The sequence below is a fragment of the Lissotriton vulgaris genome, chromosome 2_1 (genome assembly GCF_964263255.1).
Source record: "Lissotriton vulgaris chromosome 2_1, aLisVul1.2, whole genome shotgun sequence".
NCBI classification, from domain to species: domain Eukaryota; kingdom Metazoa; phylum Chordata; class Amphibia; order Caudata; family Salamandridae; genus Lissotriton; species Lissotriton vulgaris.
In genome coordinates this window covers 1,393,500,174-1,393,521,709 of record NC_141687.1, presented here as the reverse complement: position 1 = coordinate 1,393,521,709, position 21,536 = coordinate 1,393,500,174, and positions in this window count along the sequence as shown.

Genomic DNA, 21,536 nt, shown 5'->3' with positions numbered 1-21,536 from the left:
AATTTTTGCTGTACTAATTTAGCATCTGTGTTTTCAATTGCTAATTGCCATGTTTGTGACATTAGAGATCCGATGTCTGGGACATCGGAAAACTTCCGGCGCAGTTCATTCCATAGCGAGGATCTTATTTTATTAAAAGGATCATCATCTAATTTTGTATTAGTGGTGGAAAGTCTTGTGTCGATGCGTGTAAACATATCCTCTGTATCCTCTCCAATCTGGGAGGTCAGCAGACTTTTCACATCCCTAATAGCCAATGACACACCTGCAGTGTGCTTTTCAAAGGCTTCCATCCACTTTCCCGCACCCTCTGTGAGGGTTGGGAATTCATTTTTCATATTTTCTTTGTCCATTAGGGACCAATAGACAGAGATGAGGGGGTCATTGACATTTTTGAACAGCAGGGGCAGCTGGTGTGTTACCCCTGTAGGTCTTGTGTGACCGTACCTGCATGCGTATTTCTGCCAGACCCTTAGGCCTTGGCGCATGTACTCATAGTCCCAATCCTTGTCTCCTGTCCACTGCAAGATACACTCTTTAGCAGTGTCCATTTCCTCTAGTTTAAAAGATCCGGATCGGGCCACACCTTCATTTGAGGTGCATTAACTTCTGTCCAGCCTGCCAAGTTATCTGAGAATGGATCGATATAATGGTCAGACCCTTCTCCAAGTACCACTATATCACTTGGCATTAGACCATTGGTCAGTGGTGGTCTGGGCCTGTTAAGGGTCATCTGGTGCAGTGCTCTAGGTCTGGTGGTGTGCAGACGTGCTGTACCTGATACATCATATTCCTGTGAGGTGTCCTCAGGTCGCCCATCGTTACCTAACACTGCAATATTTTCTATCTCTGTTCTTCTCTGTCTTCTCCTGTTTTGATCCAAATTATCTTGGTCTAGCTGTGGCGTTACTGGCCTACGTGGTGTGACTACTGGAGATGACACTTGAGGTACAAGCGTAGGTGGTGGTGTCACCTGGGGGTAGTAGTTAATGACTGTAGGTAGAGCTTGGGGTATACTAGAGAAGCTGTGGTGTTGCTCTGTGGGCTACACTTTGGGCTTCCTGATGTAAGTCTATCCATGGCCCTTGCTGTGGTATGATAGTGGGGATCCCACCACTGTGTGACCCTGCTACGTTTGCAGCGCCTGCTAATTCATTCAGTGCTTGTTGTTTCTTACTAAATTGGCCCAAGCCACCCATCAGTTCAGTCATTCTATCCTCTACACTGCCTACATGTAATGACAGTCGCTGAAGTGTGGCTGTATTGCCAGTGGGGCTTCTTGGATACTGTTCATGTGACATGTCCCCTGCTTCAATACCAGTTCTTTGGCATAGATCGCGTTCTGTCGTCCACCTGCCACTGTCTCCCTCAGTTACTACCTCAGAGGGATACTGTTCGCTGTCTCTTTTTTCTTCCTTGAACTGTAGCAGGTGTTATTCCTGTCGCTTGGGACCAGTGTTAAGGGTGTGCCACCCATCATAGTGTGTGTGTGTATTGTAATGCTGCAAGCTAGGGGATCGAAATGGGCCTTAATGTCTAGTTCTTGTTCTGGTGGTATTGTGATCCCTAGTGATGGATGCGGGCTGGGCGGTTAAGTCTGGGCAGTGGCATGTGGGAGCTATGCTGTGAACCGCCAGAGGCTCCATCGCTCTCTTGGTCCTGTTCCTGCTGGGGGGCTGCAGAGTTGGAAGCATGTGTCATTTTTATTGTAAATAGCGTGTCACTTTGACCTGGCATTCCTGATGCTGAGCCCTGCAGTACTGGGCTTTGGGAGCTTATGGATAGCTGGCCCTGTGTAATCTCTGGTCTACTGTCTTGTGAATCATCTGAGATGTCTGGGACTGAGACATCGTCATGGCCTATGGCTGCCTGGGCATTTGACAGGAGTTCTAGGTCAGTCTTGACAACCTGTCCTGGATACATTCCATCTGTGTCATAGGCTGGTGAATTTGCTGTGGGTGTCGGCATTATTCTTCTGCGTTGTGTGTAGAAAGGGATAAAGGTGTAACTCCACTGGGTGCTATAGTCAGTCTCTCCTGCTGCAAGTTTGTTGTGTCAATTCCCAGGTCTGAGATTAGTGTGAAGATGACTGCACCTGTTAATGGTGAAACCTGAACAGAGGATTGTGTTAGACCCTCAGAAAGGGCAGTAACACAGCCTTTTTCTAAGTGTACCATGATCTGTTGTCTTGTATTTTGCGTCGGCTGTCTGCTCATCTACCAGATTTTTTTATTTTTTTTAATGGCGCAGTGAATGTTCACTGGATTTTACCTAGCGAGGTCTGCAGTGCTAATAGGGGGGGGAGGATTCCTGAGTGACAAATATGCACCCAGGAAAGTAGCAGCCTTAAAATAGTATATCTGTGACAATTGTGGTGCTCAAGATGCTTTGGCTTACAGAATCTCTTCAGTTAATCAGTGGCATCTCAATACACATGGGGATATATAAATGGATTGACAATCTCCCTAATTATTGAATCTCACTAAGAAACCAGTGTTCTGCATTTGGCAGTGGCCTTCAACAATGTTCACACAATATTTTTTAGCAGCAGCCTACAAGCGGGCCCTTACCCTTAAGTGATAGTATTGGTATGGGGCCAGCCACAAAACTATTATTCTACAATCAATATACATGTGATTACAATCAAACAAAGAATCAAAAAAACAATCAATGTGCGCCTAGATATTATAGGTTCGCTAGAGTCAGCCTCTGTACCAGCCAGTGACTTCCAATACAAAACCATAAGAAACAATAATTTAAAAAAAGCTACACTTTCAGACCTAAAAAAAAAACCTCTATATATCTATAACGCTAGGTACTAAGCTATAATATACAGTCCTGACGTTGCCTAACAATTAGCGAACATTTGTACATGTCCTTTTGAAAAAAGGAAAAGCAAAATGCAAATATCTCGTGTTTTCTAAACAATAATTGCGCACTTCGGCCACTAGAGGGCGGTAAAGTACTTCCTATGCAAATGGTGTGCAGAAAGAGAACAAAAAAATGCAAAAAAACTTTTTAACTGCCAAAAATACAATGCTTTCAACAAAGATACATAATCTTCCTGGGAAAATCACTTAGCAGGGAATCACTTAGTTATCTACATAAGCGACATCTAAAATACCGTTAGCTACGCGGATTTTATATTTAGCTTCTTCTCCATTGACTATTGACATGGAGGGTATCCTTATCAGAGACCCACTTAGAATCACTTAGAAAAGCATAAAAATAAGCATTTGAAAGGCGCTAAACTCACCTTCCCTTCCCTGACAATCTATTAGATGGGTCAGAGGCCCTTCCCTTGTTTCAGAGAGGCTTAGAAGCATTTGAAAGGCGCTAAACTCACCTTCCCTTCCCTGACAATCTATTAGATAGGTCAGAGGCCCTCCCTTGTTTCAGAGAGGCACAGCAATAGCATATAGATAAGCACTTGAAAGGTGCCAACCCACCTTCCCTTCTCTGGCAATCTTTTAGATCTGTCAGAGGCCCTCCCGTGTTTCAGAGAGGCACAGCAATAAATGAGCATTGAAAGACGCCAGAGGCAGTCTTTTCTACTTTGTTTTTACAAAAGGCATAGTAATAACATGTGTCTATTCCTGGAAAGATAAACACGTAAATCACATTAATGTCCTAACTTCACTTTCAGTCTTCAGAATTCCACTAGTCACACAACTTACTCTCCCCCTTTTTGATAATATCTATAGCGGAGACCAACAGACAGAAACAAACCGATAGCCTGGCAGGGATACAGCTGCGTCGCAAACATACGCACCTCTCCACCGTAACCCAAGAGAAGACAATCGCACCAGGCAATCCAGTTATAAGCTTACCCGTGCATTGTGTTCCTCCTATGGCTCAGTCAGAAAGGGGGGCATGATCGCTTAGCAGCCTGTATTTCCTCTCGGTCCAGATGCTTCCTGTCTGTTAGTGCTGCTACCCGAAAGTCACGGCACCAAAATGTTGGAGGGAGATTTATTACTGGGCAGAAGGGCAAGGGGCTGGGCGCTGGGATGATTGTGAGAGTGAGCTAGGGACAAAGGAGCACCTTAATTTGTACCGGGGTGTGCAGGAACCCTTGCTCTAAAAATAGATAAAACAGATATGTGAGCCGTGAAAACCAAAGCTGAAAGGTTAACAGTTTTATTAAGAGGATGCAACTTCAGGATATTTTAATACAAAGGCATACAAATCATAAATTCTGTGTCCAGGCCTCCGCATTCTCATATAGCCTCGTGGAACAGATATCATTTACAGAATGACAATTTCCTGACAGGGAGAGAGTAAGTCTAAACCTTAAGACACATTTATCATTTGAGGCAAAGTACATTAAAAATCAAAGTACATATTATCTGGGAATACTCACATCTGCCTATAAGTGAGAAATCCTGCAATTACAATTTAAACACCTTAAATGCAATGGAGATAAAACAAGGTCACAGAGAACATAGCAAGTATAACATAGCAAAATGCAATATGTCATATGGCAGAATATAACTTTAAATATAACAAAGGAAAAAGCAGGGTTAAAAGAGAATATAGAAAATGCAATATTAACAAGGGCTCTCAAGTAACCCTTGGGAAAGACTCTCTTACGAGGAGTAGTTCAAAGAGGTCTTTGTGAACCTCCTTTTTATATGTTTCAAGGTAGTGAGGGGTCTATGGTAAGGTCATCTTGAGCCACCTCGTGCTATTTATTCTTTCTGTGTCATTTATGGTCTGATCCGTACCCTTCCCATCCATATGTTCGAAGAGCAGCCTTTTCTCGCAAACGTGGCACTTATGCTAGACTAAAGGTCATGCCTTGTTGACTTGAAGCATACCGTAAATTAGCTTTAGCCTAACAGAAAAAGCACTTTCTTGCACAAAAGGGAGTACATTTTATGTGAGGATGCACCATCTGTACATCCTGTTACCACACCCATCAAAGCTGCATGACACTGCTGAGGGGCTAACAGCCTTATTCATGAAGGGGCCGTTTTGCGAGCCCCTAATAGCGAATCATAGCGATTCGCTATTAAGGACTCGCAAAACGGTAATCATGTAGGAATCGCATAATAAAATGCGATTCCTACTGATTCCTTATTTGCGATTAGCAAATTGCTAATCGCAAATAAGGAATAACTCGCCATTCATTCCTATGGGCCAAAAGGCCCATAGGAATGAATGGGGAGTATTCCTTATTTGCGATTAGCAATTAGCTAATCGCAAATAAGATTGCGATTTGAAGGGTGCCAGGGGTGTCCACAGGACACCCTGTAGCACCCCTCAAATGATCTGTGACACAGGTGTTGCACACACACATGTCCAAAGGACATGTGTGTGTGTAACATGCAACTCAGAAAAATGCATTTAAATGCATTTTTCTGAGTTTTCGCAATTTACCGCGAGGTCTGACCTCGCGGTAAATTGCGCCTAGAAATAGCGAAATCGCAAATTGAAATAGGATGTTGAATAGCATTTAAGGAATCTCAAATAGAGATTCCTTAAATGTCATTTCCTCGCACATTTGCGACATCGCAATTAGCGATTTTTACTTTTGGGATGCTGAATCCCAAAAGCAAAAATCGCACTCGCAAAGGGCCGGATTCTCAGAATCCGGCCCTTTGCGAGCCGATTTAGCCTTCATGAATAAGGCTGTTAGTTCCTCTTTTCTCAAATACAGTTTGAGGATGTGGCCTTCTGTTATGTCGAAAGAATTGGGTGGAAGTTGACCTTCAGCACACAAGCTGGGTGGGGGCTCTAAAACAGGAGGAGAAGCTTCGCAAACAAGTGGGGCTGGGTGAAGTCTTGGTCAGACCTGCTTTCTGCTTTCTTAACACAAAATGGCAGTACTCTGGCCAATCTAACCAAGGTCTATAATTCTGAACAGTAGGGCCAACACAGGGGTTCATGCTAGCTAAGTGATAAGAATGTCCCAGGATATTTATATAGTAAAATCTTTCCCTCTCTCAGAAGATTTTCATGATTCTGGCTGGAGCACTGAGAGTGGTATTTGTCTGTTGTCTGTGCCTTCATTGTGGGCCAACAAGGGGTGGTGAGGGACAGAGTCTCTGAATTAAGCAGAAAGCTCTCACCCAGTCAAGAGATCAGGGCTAGATCCAACACCGTTTTTTAGCTCACTGCACCATCCCAGTTTCAGAACCTGGCTGTATGCAAATTAGTCTGTTCCTGTCCCAGTGCATGATGGGAACAGGGCAAACCAAACTACAAAAGCCAATTCTTACACTGGGAAGGAAACAAGCTCCCGGGGACCGGTTTCTGGCATTACAGCCGTCTTCGGCCCGGTTTGCTTGAATCCTGATGGTGCAATGAGCAAGGGTCTCACATCTGAGAATACCCTTCCACGCTTAGGGTGGACAAAAATATTTACAACAAGGGGTGGTGAGGGACAGAGTCTCTGAATTAAGCAGAAAGCTCTCACCCAGTCAAGAGATCAGGGCTAGATCCAACACCATTCTTTAGCTCACTGCACCATCCCAGTTTCAGAACCTGGCTGTATGCAAATTAGTCTGTTCCTGTTCCAGTGCATGATGGGAACAGGGCAAACCAAACTACAAAAGCCAATTCTTACACTGGGAAGGAAACAAGCTCCCGGGGACCGGTTTCTGGCATTACAGCCGTCTTCGGCCCGGTTTGCTTGAATCCTGATGGTGCAATGAGCAAGGGTCTCACATCTGAGAATACCCTTCCACGCTTAGGGTGGACAAAAATATTTACAACAAGGGGTGGTGAGGGACAGAGTCTCTGAATTAAGCAGAAAGCTCTCACCCAGTCAAGAGATCAGGGCTAGATCCAACACCGTTTTTTAGCTCACTGCACCATCCCAGTTTCAGAACCTGGCTGTATGCAAATTAGTCTGTTCCTGTCCCAGTGCATGATGGGAACAGGGCAAACCAAACTACAAAAGCCAATTCTTACACTGGGAAGGAAACAAGCTCCCGGGGACCGGTTTCTGGCATTACAGCCGTCTTCGGCCCGGTTTGCTTGAATCCTGATGGTGCAATGAGCAAGGGTCTCACATCTGAGAATACCCTTCCACGCTTAGGGTGGACAAAAATATTTACAAGGGGTGGTGAGGGACAGAGTCTCTGAATTAAGCAGAAAGCTCTCACCCAGTCAAGAGATCAGGGCTAGATCCAACACCGTTTTTTAGCTCACTGCACCATCCCAGTTTCAGAACCTGGCTGTATGCAAATTAGTCTGTTCCTGTCCCAGTGCATGATGGGAACAGGGCAAACCAAACTACAAAAGCCAATTCTTACACTGGGAAGGAAACAAGCTCCCGGGGACCGGTTTCTGGCATTACAGCCGTCTTCTAAATCGTTTTTGGCCACTATAGGTGTGGCAGGGTATACTCAGACATGAGTCCCTTTCTCACTGCTCCATCAGGATTCAAGCAAGCCGGGCCGAAGAAGGCTGAAATGCCAGAAACCGGTCCCCGGTAGCTTGTCTCCTTTCTGGTGAAGAATTGGCTTGGTAGTTTAGTCTGCCCTGTTCCCATGATGCACTGGGCCAGGGACAGACTGATTTGCATATAGCCAGGTTCTGAGCTGGGATGGGGCAGTGAGATAAATAACGGTGATGGATCAAGCCCTGATCTTTGGACTGGGTAAGAGTGGTCTGTTTAACTCAGACACTCTGTTCATCACCACCCCCTTTTCTAAATTGTTTTTGGCCACTATAGGTGTGGCAGGGTATACTCAGACATGAGTCCCTTTCTCACTGCTCCATCAGGATTCAAGCAAGCCGGGCCGAAGAAGGCTGAAATGCCAGAAACCGGTCCCCGGTAGCTTGTCTCCTTTCTGGTGAAGAATTGGCTTGGTAGTTTAGTCTGCCCTGTTCCCATGATGCACTGGGCCAGGGACAGACTGATTTGCATATAGCCAGGTTCTGAGCTGGGATGGGGCAGTGAGATAAATAACGGTGATGGATCAAGCCCTGATCTTTGGACTGGGTAAGAGTGGTCTGTTTAACTCAGACACTCTGTTCATCACCACCCCCTTTTCTAAATCGTTTTTGGCCACTATAGGTGTGGCAGGGTATACTCAGACATGAGTCCCTTTCTCACTGCTCCATCAGGATTCAAGCAAGCCGGGCCGAAGAAGGCTGAAATGCCAGAAACCGGTCCCCGGTAGCTTGTCTCCTTTCTGGTGAAGAATTGGCTTGGTAGTTTAGTCTGCCCTGCTCCCATGATGCACTGGGCCAGGGACAGACTGATTTGCATATAGCCAGGTTCTGAGCTGGGATGGGGCAGTGAGATAAATAACGGTGATGGATCAAGCCCTGATCTTTGGACTGGGTAAGAGTGGTCTGTTTAACTCAGACACTCTGTTCATCACCACCCCCTTTTCTAAATCGTTTTTGGCCACTATAGGTGTGGCAGGGTATACTCAGACATGAGTCCCTTTCTCACTGCTCCATCAGGATTCAAGCAAGCCGGGCCGTAGAAGGCTGAAATGCCAGAAACCGGTCCCCGGTAGCTTGTCTCCTTTCTGGTGAAGAATTGGCTTGGTAGTTTAGTCTGCCCTGTTCCCATGATGCACTGGGCCAGGGACAGACTGATTTGCATATAGCCAGGTTCTGAGCTGGGATGGGGCAGTGAGATAAATAATGGTGATGGATCAAGCCCTGATCTTTGGACTGGGTAAGAGTGGTCTGTTTAACTCAGACACTCTGTTCATCACCACCCCCTTTTCTAAATCGTTTTTGGCCACTATAGGTGTGGCAGGGTATACTCAGACATGAGTCCCTTTCTCACTGCTCCATCAGGATTCAAGCAAGCCGGGCCGAAGAAGGCTGAAATGCCAGAAACCGGTCCCCGGTAGCTTGTCTCTTTTCTGGTGAAGAATTGGCTTGGTAGTTTAGTCTGCCCTGTTCCCATGATGCACTGGGCCAGGGACAGACTGATTTGCATATAGCCAGGTTCTGAGCTGGGATGGGGCAGTGAGATAAATAACGGTGATGGATCAAGCCCTGATCTTTGGACTGGGTAAGAGTGGTCTGTTTAACTCAGACACTCTGTTCATCACCACCCCCTTTTCTAAATCGTTTTTGGCCACTATAGGTGTGGCAGGGTATACTCAGACATGAGTCCCTTTCTCACTGCTCCATCAGGATTCAAGCAAGCCGGGCCGAAGAAGGCTGAAATGCCAGAAACCGGTCCCCGGTAGCTTGTCTCCTTTCTGGTGAAGAATTGGCTTGGTAGTTTAGTCTGCCCTGTTCCCATGATGCATTGGGCCAGGGACAGACTGATTTGCATATAGCCAGGTTCTGAGCTGGGATGGGGCAGTGAGATAAATAACGGTGATGGATCAAGCCCTGATCTTTGGACTGGGTAAGAGTGGTCTGTTTAACTCAGACACTCTGTTCATCACCACCCCCTTTTCTAAATCGTTCATTGTGGGCCGGCATGTTGCTCCTATTGTGCTGTCAAACTTACTTCCTCATTGACAATTTCCCAACAGACTAAAATTGAAAAGCAGTTAGTGCAGAAGGAGGTGGCCGACCTAATGCAGATAGATGACGGTGTGTTTTTAGATTAGAAGACCTGCCGGTATATATTGGCTACATCACGCCAAAAGGGTGGTCTGAAGAAATATAAAATCGATACTATATAATGTTGTCATAATGTATCCAATATATATCTGCTACTTCGATAGAAGCCCCTTGTAAATACACTCAACCCATGTACATCTTAAGAATCGGGCCGAATTGAACAAACACCATCTTGGATTCATTTCCCGAGGCCTCTTTCGTTAGTAAGGAAAACACGTGACATGCTGCTAAGAGGAGAGTCTGAAAGGTCGGCCTAGGCTATGAACAGAGCATTGATTCTAACTTAGGAAACTCAAGGTCACATCTGCTCTTTCTTGTAGGATGAGCACATTCTTGCAGGCACCATGCCTGTACTCCCATGTACCAGAACGAAAGGGAGGCACCTTTACTGACCTACCCCCGGAATAACTTTAGCAGAGTTTCGAACCAATCTATTGTGCCTTATATGGGTGTTCCTGTTGGTTTCTCCAGAACTGGTACTTTTCCATGTATGGGGTTTCTATGAGGTATGTCGAAAGTATATATGCACTGTTTTGAACGCGATCCAGCAGCCTCCTCTGCACACCTTTGCGAGCTGTGACCGGAGGGAGGCTCCCCTGTACAGGGCACTTTGCAAAATAAACGATTGAACCTTTTTCATTGCCGACTAATTTATGTATGGTAAATAAGGTATATGGGCTATTGGTAAGTATAGCTCTATGGTATATTTTTCTAGTACTTCAGTCTCCTGTCTTCAGTGTGAGAGACAGTGTCTCCTGTTTTCAGCTTTAGTGACCGTGTCTCCTTTCTTCAGCGTGAGTGACAGTGGCTGCTGTCTTCAGAATGAGTGACAGTGTCTCCTGTCTTCAGCATGAGTGACAGTGTCTCCTGTCTTCAGTATGAGTGACAGTGTCTCCTGTTTTCTCATGAGAGACAGTGTGTGACAATGTCTCCTGTCTTCAGCATGAGTGACCATGTATCCTGTCTTCAGCATGAGTGATAGTGTCTCCTGTCTTCAGCATGAGTGACAGTGTCTCCTGTCTTCAGTATGAGTGACCGTGTCGCCTGTCGTCAGCATGAAGGACAGTGTCGACTGTCTTCAGCATGAGTGACAGTGTCCGGTGTCTTCATCATGAGTGACAGTATCTCCTGTCTTCAGCATAAGTGACAGTGTATGACAGTGTCAACTGTCATCAGCATGAGTGACCGTGTTGCCTGTCTTCAGCATGAGTGACAGTGTATCCTGTCTTCAGCATGAGTGACAGTGTCTCTTGTCTTCAGCATGAGTGACAGTGTCTCTTGTCTTCAGCATGAGTGACAGTGTCTCCTGTCTTCAGCATGAGTGAAAGTGTCTCCTGTCTTCTCATGAGTGACAGTGTGCGACAGTGTCTCCTGTCTTCAGCATGAGTGACAGTGTGTGACAGTGTCTCCTGTCTTCAGCATGAGTGACAGTGCGTGACAGTGTCTCCTGTCTTCAGAATGAGTGACAGTGTCTCCTGTCGTCAGCATAAGTGACGGTGTTTGACTGTGTCTCCTGTCTTCAGCATGAGTGACCGTGTGTGACAATGTCTCCTGTCTTCAGCATGAGTGACAGTGTCTCCTGTCTTCAGCATGAGTGATAGTGTGTGACAGTGTCTCCTATCTTGAGCATGAGTGAAAGTTTGCCCTATCTTCAGCATGAGTGACAGTGTATGACAGTGTCGCCTCTCTTTAGCTTGAGTGACAGTGTCCTCTGTCTTCAGCCTGAGTGACAGTGTTGTCTGTCTTCAGCATGAGTGACAGTGTCTCCTGTCTTCAGCATGAGTGACCGTGTCTCCTGTGTTCAGCATGAGTGACAGTATGTGACAGTGTCTCCTGTGTTCAGCATGAGTGACAGTGTGTGACAGTGTCCCCTGTCTTCAGCATGAGTGACAGTGTCTGCTGTCTTCAGCATAAGTGACAGTGTCTCCTGACTTCAGCATGAGTGACAGTGTGTGACAGTGTCTCCTGTCTTCAGCGTGAGTGACAGTGTTTCCTGTCTTCAGTGTGAGTAACTGTGTCTCCTGTCTTCAGAAAGCCTTGCTTCTTGTAACCAAGGAGTGCAATGTGCGTGTTTACCCACTACTTCCATGTTTACATTTTCTTTTTAAAAAAGGCATTGTCATTTACAATGTCAATAGCTCAAACTCTTGCAAATGCGAAACCTAGTGCATTGCAAATGCTTGTTTATGTGTGTTGTCAAATCACTAGTGCCTGGGATGTCACAAAATGTCCTTATTCGTTTTTCCAAGAAAGGAGCAAAAAGAAGGGGGCAGCCCTGTCTGTATAGTCACTGAGTTCTGCAGAATATTTGCCAATCATCTGTAACTAGTGTGACCAACCGTCCGTAAATGTCACAGACTGTTCATCATTTCACTGCCAAGTCCGTTTTCCATTATAATTCTTTTTATAGATGCCTTTTGTCTGTTATTCTGGGGTTTCCAGGAATCTGCAATGCCCCTAGTGAGAAGCCTCATGAGATTTACAGCACTCACTGTTGGTTACCAGCTCGCATTTCTTCAAAGTGAAGAGGCTTCAGCAGCTCCTCCCGGACCTTGCAGACTGTCAATTAGCCCCTTTGTTATTCTGTCTGTGGGCATTTCTCTCATACAGAATGACAATGGGCCATGCTCGAGTTACAGCATGTGGTGTGTTGGTGACTTAATCAATCAATCAATCAATCAATCAATCAATCAATCATTCTGATTTTGAAAACAACAGTTTACAACTGTGGTGGAATGCATAGGCTTTCAGAGACACGCTTATTACTACTTTCTTGCTCACCTACTTAATAGTAAAATTCTGTCTGGTGTTCAGAACGATGAATAAATAACAAACTAAGTTCAACTTAAGTGCAACTGAAATAGGAGCCAAGCTTTGGGGTTCCTGGTGCACTGCATTTTGAAATAGACAGCAGTGCTAGGGGCAAAATCTTCTGAGTTATTTGCCAGCCTGCAATTATTTTGCCACATAAAAATGTCAATTTAACTCTGGTGATTAATGTATCTCCTTGAGAGGTATCTGAGCTTTAACTAATCCCAGTTGTAAAGTAGAACAGAAGGATAATGTGCCTCTTGCAGAGCACAAAGAGTAAAATTTAGTTAAAAAAATAGATTTTATGTAGATAGTTTGGTGGGTTCATTCGGAGAATAATAAATATGTATTAGTAAGAACAACTCCCAACCGCTATGTTACGTTTTAAACCCTGAGTTTGTATTTCTCCCATATAAGCAATGTTAACATTTAATCAGGGAAACTGAGATATGCACTTCTGCGACTGACGGTTTTTTCTCATATTTATTGATTTGTCGCATCTACCACAAAACCCATTATCTGTTTCATAATCTGCAAATGTTTGCAAAAAAATTGTTTCTAGCTGAAACGGATCAAAAGGTACTAAAAGAGTGGTGTATTGAGTTCACGTGTTGTGGAAGGCCCTTCAATGGTCCACTTTCCATTGCTTATTTATGTATTTATTTGATAAGCTGGTACTGATAAGGGAAAATCTCAGCTTAGACACCGTTACCAATTTACCATGTATTAAAATAAAAAAAGAATGAAGTAATACTACAAAATGTGTGCTGCATTATGCTGCATAATTTGCCTTTACTTGCTATATACTTTAGTCAACTCTGCTGCATAATTCCAGTGGCCCTGCATATGGTTCTATCTTTATTGTTTGATTATTTAAAATCTTACAATTTTTCCAGTACAAAAACATATTCAATAAATACAATAGAATAAAAGCAATGATATCATAAAAAAGTTCTTTTTAAAAAAAAATATATTTATAAAAGCTTTTTTTCAAATTTAATCTCCCAGTTTTGTAGATGCAATCTTTAGGAACTTTACAAATGCTGCGTTCATCACTATATCATTCGAATGCAGACAAACTTTCAATGCATGTCTACATGTCCTTGTTCCACGCATATTAAAGTGGGGTTTAAGTATTGCACATCTTTCTTTACGGAGTCCGGGACAGATACATAAGAGGTGGACAATATTCTCTTCTCCGCTTTTACAAAGTCTACACAATGTGCTACTGCTGGTTCTTTTCCACGGCGGGGCGTGACTAAGGCCTGGTAGAATCCCAAATCTTGCTCTCACCAGACATTGTTTACTTTTTTCAGACCAAGGTATTTCCAAGTATTCCTGTACTTTCTTTTTTACGTATCCATTTATTACTGACCACAAATGTTTTCTTTTTGCCAGCGTATCTTTGTTGTTTACAAGTGATAGGTGGTTTGTTGTTCTATTTATTATGCATATAATGCCTATAAGTATGAATGACATAACTCCTACATCATGCAGCCCTCATTGTCTTAAGTTACATGTCCTCTACATTGACTTACACACTTATATGAGTCATTGTCTCTGAAGAATAAGTGGTGGATGTGAAGTGCTCTGGACTCTCTACATTGGGATCAGTACCACTATAAAATAAATTAAATACACATGGGAGAGGGTATATGGAGAAAAGAGGGACACTTGAATAGTGGTACTGAGGGAATCCTTGGAGAATTAGGTCTTTGGGGTGGGATGGCACCAACAAAGATTGTCACAATGGGTGGAATCAGTTGTAAAACCAGCCCTACCATGGGCGTAGTTATCATTCCTGTAGCCTATGCAGTACCCCAGGCCCTAAGACAAATGCACTTCAGGAGCTGATTGTGGGATGGACTGGTTGCAAGGCATAGTCTATGAACCGAGAGATTTCATTTTATTGTAATCCCTGTTTCTGTACAGTTTTTATTTCAACATTTCTAGTTAATGGAGAACGAAGAGCACAATTAGAAATGTCTAACATAACATAACATAACAAACTTTTCTAGTGCCACACTGTAACCTGCCAGGCAACGGCCTCATGCTGCAGCCTTGGATGGATTTCTCCCTCATTACCTGCTGCCGTTACACTGGGGGTCTGACCGCCCTATTTTGAGTTTGGAGGATGGACTGCTGCAGGTCCGCTGCACCACCATGGAACCACTGTTCCCCAGCAGTATTGCAGCGTTGTGAGGCAGTTATATATTGACGGTGCAGCTGCGGCACGGACAAGCATGTTACAAGTTTCATCACTGCCAGCCTTTTCATGGAAGTGAACTGGCCATGAAAAGGCTGGTAGTGAGGGAACTAAGGGGGCCCTATAGGGCCCCCTGGTGTCTCAGGACCATGAGGATGCATGCAGAGTTAATGATAGATATGTGTTTCCAGTATTACAAGATGCACTCCAACCTTGCACTCTTAGATATTTTCATTGAATTCAAACACGATTATTGAGCACAGTTCATCTTGATTCATAAATTTATTTTGCAAAGTAACGAAGATTTTTTGATTATTGTCTTTTTCAATCACATTTTCATTCCATATACATTTTTATGTTACTGCCCAATGCATTTCGAGCATGATGCCCTTCTGCAGGGGACTTTCACAATTCTGAAATAATACTTCTAAGATTCTTGATCTATGAAGAAAAACGAGAAGAACTAAAAATATTTTTGATGGAACTAATCCATTTCACGCTGTTTCACAGCTACTTCAAATGGAGGGATACATTTTATGTTCAAGCGTCTGGCAAGTCTATGGGTAATTGTGCGGCACCAACATATGCGAATACATTCATGCACAGGTTTGAGTTAGACAATATATTGAATATGAAGAATGGACAAATAATTTGATACTGTACAGAAGATATATCGACAATATATTTGTGCTATGGAGAGGAAGTCAAAATAGCTTAGAAACAGCTATACAGCAACTAAACAATGTGAACGAAAGCATACAATTTACATCTTCTATCAATAAACATCAAATATCCTTTTTGGATGTACTCATAACTAATAAAGAGGGAACCATCACCACAAGTGTATTCACGAAAACCACGGACAGAAATAATTTACTGCATTATAAAAGCTTTCAGCAAACTCCACTGAAGAAGCATCTACCTTTCTCGCAACTCCTAAGGATTAAGCGAATAGCATCTACAGATGAGTTGTACTTGAAACACAAAACAGAAACTCTTGATAAATTCAAGAAAAGAGGATATCCCCAACCCCTCTTGAAAGCAGCAGCAGAAAGAGCAGACAATTTACAACGGCAACACCTATTGTCTACTAGGACAAATCAAGAAGAACAAAGAATGGTATTCATTTCAAAATTTTCGACGAGAAGTCATAAGATTAAAAAATCAATCAGAAACCGTTGATCACTTTTAGCACTAGAAGAAGACTTCAAAGGCATCTTTTCCAAACAACCGATATTTGTGTATAAAAAAACAAAAAAACTAAAAGAACTCATTAAATAACGTAGATTAGAACAATATGGAAAATACAGAGGCACATTACCATGCCACAACTGTGGAAATAGTTCAGCTATAATCAAAAGAAATGTAATCAACCATCCCACCAAAGGCACGCCGGTGAAGTTGAAGGTATCAGGAACATGCAACAGCAGTAATGTAATACACATGCTACGATGCCCTTGTGGATTGTCATATGTGGGGAAAACACAAAGGAAAATCAAAACCAGAATAATTTAACATAAAAGTAATATCCGTTTAAATAATCTGAATTCGACAGTGGCAGTGCACTTTAATGAGGCGAAACCCAATGCAAGTCAATTAAAGTTCTGCATTCTTGAAAACGTAGCAATACTACCAGGAAGAGACAATACAAGTCAGCTACTCAGACGAGAAGTATTCTGGATACATTATTTATGTACGCTTCACCCGAAAGGGTTAAAGGAAAGGATGGATTTAAATTGCTTCTTGTAAAGAATTGGCTCACATGGATTGCATGTACAGTTTAGGATGATGTTAATAATGTACAATTTAGGATGATGTTTAAAACGTGGACAATGTTTAATAGACATATGGACAGAGTTTGGATCATAATCATGTTTCGCATATGTATAATTATGTACTTGTTGACCGGGAGACCGGAGCTTATCACCGTCACCTTTACAGCACATACCCACCGACAACTGACTGTATATTGCTAGTGACACTTTTTTGTCAGTGTCACAATCAATGGAATTTTCCCGCATTATTATATTTTCCGACCGGCAGAGAATCTAGGCGTTTAATATTATATTGAATAACACCTATTTATTCTGCAGTGCTGCTGAATTTAACTTCCCACACTCACGTAGTAAGACGAACATTTTTCGAGGACACTAAGTTTGAGTGTCCCTCAATAAAGTTTGTTGAAAATAGTAGTTCCGATATAGTGCAGAGAAGATGTCTTCTATGTTTATCAAAGTCCGTTCCCATGTGATCGGAACGAAGTAAATAGAGCAGCAGGGATAGAGCGACGCACGCCGATAGTAACAAGGAGAGAGGAGGCTAAGAGACTTCAAACTCATCGGTAAGCACAGAGTTATGTTACGATCTTTATTGCTAAGACTCGTTTATATCTGTTAAATGGATATTGACGGTATTTAATTTTTACATTTTAGTATGAAGAAAGCTGATTAAAAGTAACAGGTCAGTTTTTGCGCTGCGCTTATAATTTAAATGCCGTTGGGTGCACGATGTCAGGTTAAGACATGAGCACAAAGTATAACCTGGTTTTCAACACAAAAGGGGTATAAGGTGATTAAATAGCACATACTCGTTATAAGTATGTTGACTCGACACAGAGTGTTAACAACAGAGTGACATGGCTAATATCGTGTTTGTTTAGAAGTGTTGTTTCTTTCATGTACCAATCAAGTTATATTGTATTATTTCAGAATTGTGAAAGTCCTCTGAAGAAGGGCATCATGCTCGAAATGCATTGGGCAGAAACATAAAAAAGGATATGGAATGAAAATGTGATTGAAAAAGACAATAAAGAAAAAATCTTCGTTACTTTGAAAAATAAATTTATGAATCAAGATGAACTGTGCTCAATAATCGTGTTTGAATTTAATGAAAATATCTAAGAGTGCAAGGTTGGAGTTCATCTTGTGATACAGGAAACACATATCTATCATTAATTCAGTCAATGTTTATGCTCAGTTGGATTGCCAATCTATGCACCTACGACACACAAAGAAAATTATAAAGAAAACGTTTAAAATCAACATAGTGGAAAAACCAAGAGTGCGGACCCACATACCATTTGGTTTAGATGAATGCAGAGTGGCACCTAGTGTGCCCTGCAGGAACTTGCTTTAGCGTTCCCATTGCGGTGCCTTTTTAATAGGCACCGCCATGGGACCACCAAAGGACTGCCCACCAGACAGTGAGAAAACTTATAATCTGGCCAGCGGTGACCTTTGGCAGTGTGGGAGCGGGACGGCATGCAGCCAAACTCAGAATCAGGCCCTATGTGTTCAAGAATTGGGGGCAAAAGTCAGGCTGTATCACCTGACAAGTTTCTGCCTATTGCCTCAACATGTGGTTTGTTGTTTGCAAAATTCTCTAACTTTGCAGTCAAAGTCAGAATATTAAAATGGACTGGTTGACAGTCTTATTGTGGTGGTAAAGTGCGTGTGAAAACAAAGGCTCTAAGCTGTCATTTTTTTTTGTAACACACAACAACTTTTAAATACCTGTAAATAAACTGTGCAAATGTTTCAAAACAGATCAGCATATAGAAAACCGCAAATGGACCACTTATTTGTAATTCAGGCACTTTACTTGGTGATGTCCAAATGATACATATTTGCTGAAACCACATTTCCTCACATTATCATTGGTGCACTATATAGTTTTATCGGTAAAACTGCATATTGTCATTTTTCTTCCATGCAATGGAAAATGTTCTGTATGTAAAAGACAGTGCCTCCTTCTGACCTACAATTATGCCTTAATAGTGTATACAGTTTGTAGTCTGTAGCACACTTCTGTGCATGAATGAGCATTGGCAGTTTACAGCTCACAGAAATGAAACAGCCCTATCAGTATACTATTTCCAATATACCGATAAAATAAGCAGAGCTAATATATGGCTAGCCAGGGCATTATGTCGTAATGTCAACTTCTATCTAACAGTCTTAACCCGCAATAACACCATAACACTCAGAGGTCTGCAGCCAATTATAGCTCATGCACATTGGTTAATAAAACCCCTTTCCTGATTAATGCTCTTACCCTCACAAAAGACCTGTCCGCTATGGGTCTTATCGATCACTCAGTAGTGTACCAGCCCCTAAACCAATCATAACCATTTGAAAAGACACCAAATACCTGAAGCAATCTGACTCATAAAGCTGGTCACTCGGAGGACTGCACTCTAGTCCAGCACTGCAGGTCCCCATTAGCTACATTCTATACGTGCTGCTTTACATCTCAAAATGGCACTCAGATATGAGATGCTAGTAACAAAGTCCATCTCAGCAGATCTTCCAGACCACTTCTCTTACCGAACATACCTGCTCAGCACCATGAACTGTGAACAAAATATCAGACTGGACAACCTGGTGTAGTAACCATATAAATAGATTATGGTCATAGGAAATACCACAAAAAGACCTGCACCGTTGCTCAAAGCTGCGTGCATACAGGAAAACCATGAAGTGCACGATTGTCTCAACCTAATATAAATTCATTTTGACTTGTACTTATGTTGGTTGTCTATTTACTTACTTATATGCTATTGTGCGACCTCCTCTGTTGTTTCTGTAAAACGTAACTTTTGTCCTGAATTTTGACCTTCTGTCATGAATTTTTGCCCTGAATTTTGAACCCTTTGTCCTGAATTTTTACACTCAATGTCCTGAATTGTGCACCCCTGCCAGTTGGTCACCCTATCTGTAACTGTACTGTGGGACGCTTGTATTTGATGATGAAGATTCTTTTTCATCACTGGACCAATGCCTACCTTGCCCAACAGGGTCGCTATCAGGCTCCAATCAGCCCTATTGAATGCCTTCTCATTAAGATGCTTGTCAATTCCACTGTGTTGATTACATCCACCAACAAACCAATATTATCTCATGTTTTCCTTTTCACTTCACAAACCCATATTGGTATGGTTATATTAGAGTTGGCCACACTGATTTTAAACATGTTACTGATAATATTGTGAATATTTTCACGTTCGGTGTAGGAGCGCAATAGGATGTAGGAGTTACAAGCTGTCAGATGTGTGTCTAGTTGGAGTAATAAGGTCAGCTTGCCTGGGACACTGAGTCTGTTGCTTTACCTTTTTAGATCTTGCCTATGCAGTGCGCAAGCTCTGCTTTGGAGTGACCTTTTGAAATCGCTCCAAGCTTTTGTGGAAACTCGTGCATGTTCTGCACTGTTTCCAATGGGTACTCGTGCATGTACGACATTTACCTTGCGGGAGCGAGCAGCGGCGCCATCTCTTAGCAATTATGGCGCCTGCTGCTGCTGGCTCCCGCAAGGTAAACGCTGTACATGGATTTCCGGCCGCGCTCCACTGAAACCTCAGTATTACTACTACTGGAAAGGAAAACAAGCGCGTCGCTTTAACTTTCACGGCAGCGCTTGTCTTTCAGCGCTTGTTGTACTTAGCGTCCTCCTCAGAATGCTCTTCCCAAAGCAACGCACCCTTTTTCGGCCACAAGGCGCTAGGCACCGCCCCATTTTTCAGCCATGAAGCGCCATTGACAACGCATCATTTTCCGGTCGTCGTGCACTGGGCACCGAGCCATACATATTTTTTTTGCCATGAAAAGCAACAGCAGGCAAAGCATTTAAACAAATTCTTCTTCACAACATTACATCATACTGTTTATCACTACACTGGAAGGGGTGTCCTGTGCAGTGTTTAGTTAACCAACAGTACTTTGCCCAAACAGCACACTTGAACTTATCACATTCAACGTGTGAGACACTGCACCTCCAAACCTGGTTTCCGTTCCACACCCAGTGTGTTTAAATCATGCCTCTGTATAAAGGCAGCTTCTTTGGTACCCAATCTTACTATGCTCCAAAGTTAGAGTGCTCGACAGTGGGGACTGCTGCTTTAGTAGCCGTGAATAGATAGGAAGCCATAACATCTTCCATTCTTGTTTACGATAAGAACAAATACTTAATATATGCAGTTGGGGTACTCAGGTGGAGCTACACACCGGGAGAGTTTTTTCTAGCATGAACTTGCCCCGAAGGTATGGGGCATCAGAGCGCTTTACTCGGGAACCAGTTGCATTATATGAGGATACACTTATTATGTATTATGTTCCTCCACCGGCGGCAGCTCTAGCTGTTATGCCGCATCTCGTAAGGAGTATTTTTATTTTTTTATTTATGAGGCCCCACTCCTTCTGCAAACTTAGTGTGCGCTACATCTGTTGCCTTCTCCTTTGCCCTAGACCCACCTCCTAATTCAAAAAGCCCCCCAACATTCGTATCCGGCAATAAGAGGTTAAATGGTTTGAAACCGTGCCCAAATGGCAAGGTGCAGCTTTGCCCGCAGTTCCGATCATTCATGCAAGCAAGCTGCCATTAATTTAGGTGAAATAAAATTGCTTCTGAAGAACCAATGCGCATGTTTCAATCTCAGGGTGCTCCTGTCCATCACAGAGCTCCGTCATACACGTATGCACATTCTGATGACTCAGCCCCACAACGTCTGTCTTCATGGTCATGACACTCATGCACCTGGAGTGGGTACTGATGTTATGTAAAGACTCCTTGGGGCAGATTTATGACGGACTTGCGCCACCGATGCGTCACGTATCATGACGCATCGTGTTTTTTTTCCTTGCGCCAGATCAGCAAGGTGACGCATCCATGAGAATGCGTCACGCAACGTGAGATGCGACGAAATCAAACTGCGCAAGATTTGGCTGCGTCACGTAAGATTAAATATATGCAAGGTAGGCGTTCCCACGTACAAAGACACGCATTTCCGTCGCATCCATATTTACGACATTCCGTCACGTTGACGCATCCACAAAATGGTTCACGCAAACCAAAAAAAACTCTCGCAAGCCTATGCCACAGAAACCCACGCGCAGAAAATATCGCAAGTCTGATTGAGTGTAGCAGAGTATTTTTTCACAGTCTGAAGAAAAATGGATCTCTTAATTTTGCA